At 44.4% G+C, this 6022-nt stretch overlaps 1 non-coding gene across 1 annotated transcript; it reads right to left on the bottom strand.

The window, feature by feature from the left end:
• Positions 1–4332: 4332 nt before the first annotated feature.
• LOC124083168 (U6 spliceosomal RNA) lies at positions 4333–4437 on the bottom strand. Its single transcript, XR_006848669.1, has one exon. It is a non-coding gene; the product is annotated as a U6 spliceosomal RNA (small nuclear RNA).
• Between the last annotated feature and the right edge of the window lie 1585 nt (positions 4438–6022).

The following is a 6022-nucleotide window of genomic DNA, read 5'->3' as shown; positions in this document are numbered from 1 at the left end:
GGATTTTGCTGTGGTGTCACTTCTCTGTCAGTTTTTCCTTGTAAACAGCCAAGGTCATCTATAACACTGATTTGTATGACTGTCACTAAATAGCCAGCCAGCAAAAGTGGCCTGAGTGTTTGTAACTCAGTCCTTTTCCTGGCAAAGAGGAGGAATTCAGGAGATGGAGCACGCTTCACCCTGTCACGGCCTCAAATCTTTCGCCCCATGAACACTCGCTACTGGGCTATTGCTCATGTCCTTGGATCGATGAGGGCCCAGTTCTGCCCCCTCCAAACCCGTCTCTGCTGTATTGCCAAACTGACAAGAGACATTATTTGGTCAGGCCCTGCCCCTGTCAAAAATCCTGCTCAGGTTTCTTTTGGGGATGCCCTAAAGTTAGTTCTGGGTTACAGGTGCACAATTCTGTAGTATACTAAAAACATCAGATTGTACACGTCAAGTCAGTACATTTTATTGTTTTATGGTCTGAAGCTTGTATGTGTGTGTGTGTGTTGCTGGGGATGCAGCCCAAGGTCTCCTGCATGCTAGGCAAGCACTCTACCACTGAACTACACCCAGCATATGGTCTTACTAATATCTCAGTAAGGCCGTTCATTTGTCTTTTAAGTGCATGAGAATAATGGTAGGGAGTGGGGGAGACTGCTAGGGCATCCAAAGCTCCCCTGAAGTGGCCCTTCCTGTGACCTTCAACCCCCACCATATCAAAGTTCTCACTGTTCCTCCAGAGTACCATCCTGTTTCATGGCACCTGTGACTTTTTGCATGAATTGTCCCTTCCACCTGTAACGTCCTGGCCTCCAGCTCCTCCAGCCGACTCCTAGTTACCCTACAAGACTGAGCTGCAGCTTTGCTTCTCCAGGAGGCTTCTGAGACCCTCTGTGAGTCCCACAGTATCCTAGCTTTCCTCTCCCACTGCTCCTGACACATCCCACCGATTCCACTTTTATCAGTTTGTCTCCTGGAACTGAGTCTCCGTCACCTCTGCGTCTCCAAGACTTGGCACCTCGGTGGGGCTCAGTGCACATGTGTTCACCCTGACCCAGTTCTGCAGATTTCACGGTCGCCTGCTGTTGGGCCCCGTGAGTGTGGGAGTCCAGAGTGCAGTCACCATTTCCCGGGGAGCTGTGGACAAGCAAGGCACAATTCCTTCCTTGCACCCGTCTTTTGCTTCTGATTTAGCAATTACCAATTAGCACTTTAACAAGAACCACCTTCCTCGTCTTTCTGGAATGCCTCTCTGCCGAGGTCCTTCCCCTTGGGCTGGGGGGATACGGGCTTTACTGTACTAACAGAACGAAAGGGGGGAAGGGCCAATTAACATTCAGCTAAGAGAGAACATGATTCCTCCTATCAGCAATAAAAACTGACAGCTCTATCAGAAAATGAGCCCGGGGAGCCACAAGCCCGGCAAGGCCAGGTTGGGGGGAGGGGGTCTGCAGACCCATCAGGAGTGATAAAGATGGCTGAGGGCAGAGCGGCTGCTGGGGAATCGCTGGCAGCCAAAGGAGGCGCCTGGGGAGGCCAAGAGCTGGCTCCCGACTCCTACTCTCCATGCGCCCCGGGCAAGAAGGCTCCCTCTCCCCGACGCCGCTCCCCGTGCTCCCGTTTCCTCTGACCTTATCATAAAAGGAGGCCACGTGGTGCCTATTTATGGTACAGGACAGTCTGGGGAGAGGAGGCTCACAGTGGGCCAATTCCGAGGCTGATGAAATTGCTCTGGCCTCCGGATCTCTCCATGCGGTGAATGCTAAGCGCGGGGGCAGGGCCGCCACCGACTCCCCGCAGGCGCCTCCAGCCTTGAGTCAGGCGCACGGAGGTGGGTTGTTCTGCAAATCCCGCTCCTAAGCCGAGCCGCTTCCCAGAGCCCCAGTGCAGTCGCTGCTGCTCCGAGAGAGACAAGTGCCGGGGAGAAAGCTGGGGAACGCCCTCCGTCAGTGGGAGAAGAGGGCCAGCACTTAAAAATATGGCCACTAAATTTCTGTTTCACATATGAGCACGTTGGCTAAAGAGAAGAGGCCAAAGACAATGAAATGGCAAGTGACATGAAAGGGGTCCCTGTCATCTGGGGCGGTGTTTCCAGGGGAATCAGGGAGAGTCAGTTGGGGGCCGAATGGAAAGACCCCGAGAGCAGAGCGAGGGCCAGTGCGTCCTCCAGGAGGCTTCTGTGCCCATCAGGTGAGGCAGGGCCGTCTTCAGCAGACAGTGACGGGGTGGGAGGGGCAAGCAGCATGGTCAGCTGTGGCTCTCAATCACTCCCACAAGTTTTGAACTCAAATTTTTCATCAGGTCCAAAATGATCTACTTTTTTAAATGTCCTTGGTACAGTAGATATAAAATGTCAGTAAACTTAAGGCTTTTAATACTCAGGAATTGATTCCAGATGAAATCACCAATGAGTTCAGACAGCTCATGGGTGCCATGTCCTCGATGGTTATTAGAAGGCGTCTTTCAAGACACATTGCTGATTTTTGAGGCTAGCAGCAAGGAAATGCTAGCTGTTGTAACAAACAACTCCCCAAACACTAATGGCTTCACCCCAGAGACTCGCGTTTCTCACCCACAGAACTGACTAATGGGAATGGTAGTGGCAGGTGGAGGCTTTCCTCCATACAGCGACTTGGAGACCATGCGCCTGCCATCATCTGGATTGACTATCCAGTAAGGCCTGTCTGTCTCTGTCAGTAGGAAAGGAAAAGGGGAAAGGATATCTCACTGTGCAAGGCTGACTCATTCTTCAAAAATCAATCAATGCCCGTCTGAGCTCTTGCCTAACATGCCCAAGGCCTGGGTTCGACCCCTAACATGCAAAAATAAACAAAATCAATTAGTGTAACCTGCCTATTAACAGGCTAAAGAGGAACAATTACACGATGATATCAATTGATGCAGAAAAAGCATGTGACAAAATCCAACATCCATTTATCACTTCAAACAAACAACAAGAACAACAGAACTCTCAGCAAACTGAGAATAGACTGCTCTTCAACTTGATAAAGAACCCTGCAGGAGCTGGGGTTGTGGCTCAGTGGTAGAGTACTTGCTTTCATGCTTGAGGCACTGGGTTAGGTCCTCAGCATCACATAAAAATAAATAAATAAATAAAGATATTGTGTCCATTCACAACTAAAAAATATATATATATTTTTTTTAAAAGAACACTTGAAAAAAATTCTACAACTAATAATCCCAGAGATTTTGATCTTTTCAGTTTTTATTTTGAGTCCGTTCAAAGTACTTTACAATCTCCCTTTTGATTTATTTTTTGACAAATAGGCTTTTAAAAAGTGTATTATTTGGGCATTTTCAGGGATCTTTCTGTTATTGATTTCTAATTTAATTCCATTGTTGTAAGAAAGCATACTTTGTGTGATGTGAATCCTTTTAAATGTACTGAGGCTTGTAAATGACTCAGAATATTGTCCATCTTGATAAATGTTCTGTGCAAACTTGAGAAGAGTTTGTATTTCTGCTGCTATTATTGGGTAAAGTATGAATGTCAATTAGGTCAGGGTGGTTGATAATGTTCAAATCTTCTATATATTTTCTACTTTTCTGTTCATTTTTATATCAATTATTGAAATTTCCAGGGCTGGGGATGTGGCTCAAGCGGTAGCACGCTCTCCTGGCATGCGTGCGGCCCGGGTTCGATCCTCAGCACCACATACAAACAAAGATGTTGTGTCTGCCGAAAACTAAAAAATTTAAAAAAAAAAAAGAAATTTCCAACTGTAATTATCAACTTATCTCTCTTTGCAGTTCTATAAAATTTGTTTCAAGCATTTTGAAGCTCTACTGTTAATATTTAGGATGCAATATCCTTTGAATGAATTGACCCCTTAATCATTTGTAAATTACTTTCTTCATCCCTGGTAATATTTTTTGCTCTAATATCTACTTGGTCTGATATTAATAAATCATTGCAATTTTGGGGGGCATTAATGATAACATGATATATCTTTTCTACCCTTTTGCTTTGAACTGATTGTGTCTTCAAATTTGAAGTGCTTTTCTTCCTTACCATTTTTTTTTGGGGGTAGTACTGGGGACTGAACCCAGGGCCTCAGTTATGCTAGGCAAGGCTCTGCTACTGAGCTACATCCTCAGCCCTTGAAATGTGTTTCTTATAGATAGCATATTGCTTTTTAAGTCCAGTCTGATGGTCTCTACCTTTAAATTTGGAGACTTAGACCATGTATATTTAATGTGATTAGAATATGGTTAGGTTTAACTCTGACATCTTGTTACCCATTTTATATATTTGTCCTACCTATTCTTGTTTCCCTTTTCTTCTTTTTCTGTCTTCTTTTGGTGAAACTGAATACTTTAAAAAAAAATATGGAGCATTTCATGAATCTGTGTGTCACCCTTACACAGGTGCCATGCTAATCTGCTCTTGTATCATTCTTTTCTAGCTGAGGTCTCTATTACCAGTGTGTTATTAGTTTTTAGGCATTTCAAGTGAATGGAGTTCGGAAATAATTTTATTTTTAAAGAAAAAATTTATGAATTGCTTTATAATTTTAGTATTTGTGCTACCAAAGCAAGCAAATGACTAAATATATTTTAAAGACTTGTTTAGTTGCAGATGGACACAATGCCTTTATTTTATTTATCTATTTTTTTATGTGGTGCTGAGGATCGAACCCAGTTCCTCACATGTGCTAGGCAAGCGCTCTACCACTGAGCTACAACCCTAGCTCCACGACTAAATATTTTTAATGTGTCTATTATATCTAATGTGTTGGCTTATGAGTTATAATTCGTTATTTTAATGATTGTTTTAAGGTTTACAGTATACAACTTCAATTTATCACAGTCTACCTAAAAGTGCTACTCTACCACTTCATATAAAGTCTATGAACCTCAAAGAGAAATAAAGGGAAGGGAGGGGGTAGAAATCAGAAGGACAGTAGAATGAACTGGACATAACTTCCTGTGTTCATATATGAATACACGGCCAGTGTAACTCCACCTCACGTACAACCATAAGAATGGGAAGTTATACTCCATGTATGTATTTGTCAAAATTCACTCTACTGCCATGTGTAACTAAAAAGAACAAATTTTAAGACATTTAAGTCTAAGAACCTTAGAATAGGGCATTTCCATTTCTCCCCTCCTATCTATTAAAAAGATACACAGATTTGTAGCATCCCCTCCAGTTCCATTCCCACATGACAAGGTTCCTCCTGGCTTTCCTCCTGTCCCTGTTTGTATCTCCTTCCTCTGGCTCCTGCTATTTCAGTCCCTCTGCTTAAGGCCACTCTTCTGACCTTGTGGGCTGCCCTTCACCTTGGGTGTGGGGCCTGACCCCACTCCCACAACTGGACTTGGATATGGCTGCTCCCAACAACCCACCTTTTTCCCATCTGCCTGTGGCTTTTTGAAGAAGAGAGGAAGGCAAAAGCCAGCAAATATTTTTATAAAGTAGGAAAATATATCAGTCAACTTTCTATCACTGCGACATTAATATCTGCTTATAAGGGGAGAGGTTTATTTGGGTTCGTAGTTGGAGGGGTTTCTGTTTGTAGTCAGTTGGTCCATTGCTTTGGGGGGTGTGAACGAGTGAGGGAGGAAGCTGCTCACCCCACCGCGGCTGGCAGGCAGAGAGGGAGACGGGAAGGGCCTCTCAGATCTCCTCCAGGGGCCTCCGGTGGTGCCCAGTATCGCTCCAGTCTGGGGACGGAACCTTTAGCACAGGACCTTTGGGGTCCCTTCCAGACCCTAGCAAGGAGGCAGAGGGAGGCCTGCAGGGGTCTGTGAGAGCTTTCTTCCTCTTAGCATAACTAAAAGGGCTCATTTGTCCTTCTTTTCTTTTTGTTTTTGTCTAAACCCTCAATTAAGGAGCCCTATTTCCTTTTAGTAGAAAATGGTATTTAGAGGTCACAATCTTTTCGCTCAGTTCTCTGCTACTGGTGGGTTATTAGTCCCTATGTTTTTTCCAGTGGATGGAATTGGGAAATAGTTTTGTTTTAAAGGAGAAAATGGATAATAAGCTTATGTTTATATTTCCAGCTTA

The sequence above is a fragment of the Marmota monax genome, unplaced genomic scaffold (assembly GCF_021218885.2).
Source record: "Marmota monax isolate L192 unplaced genomic scaffold, Marmota_monax_Labrador192_F-V1.1 WCK01_AAM20220418_F8-fsc00051, whole genome shotgun sequence".
NCBI classification, from domain to species: domain Eukaryota; kingdom Metazoa; phylum Chordata; class Mammalia; order Rodentia; family Sciuridae; genus Marmota; species Marmota monax.
This window is presented reverse-complemented; position numbering and strand designations above follow the sequence as displayed.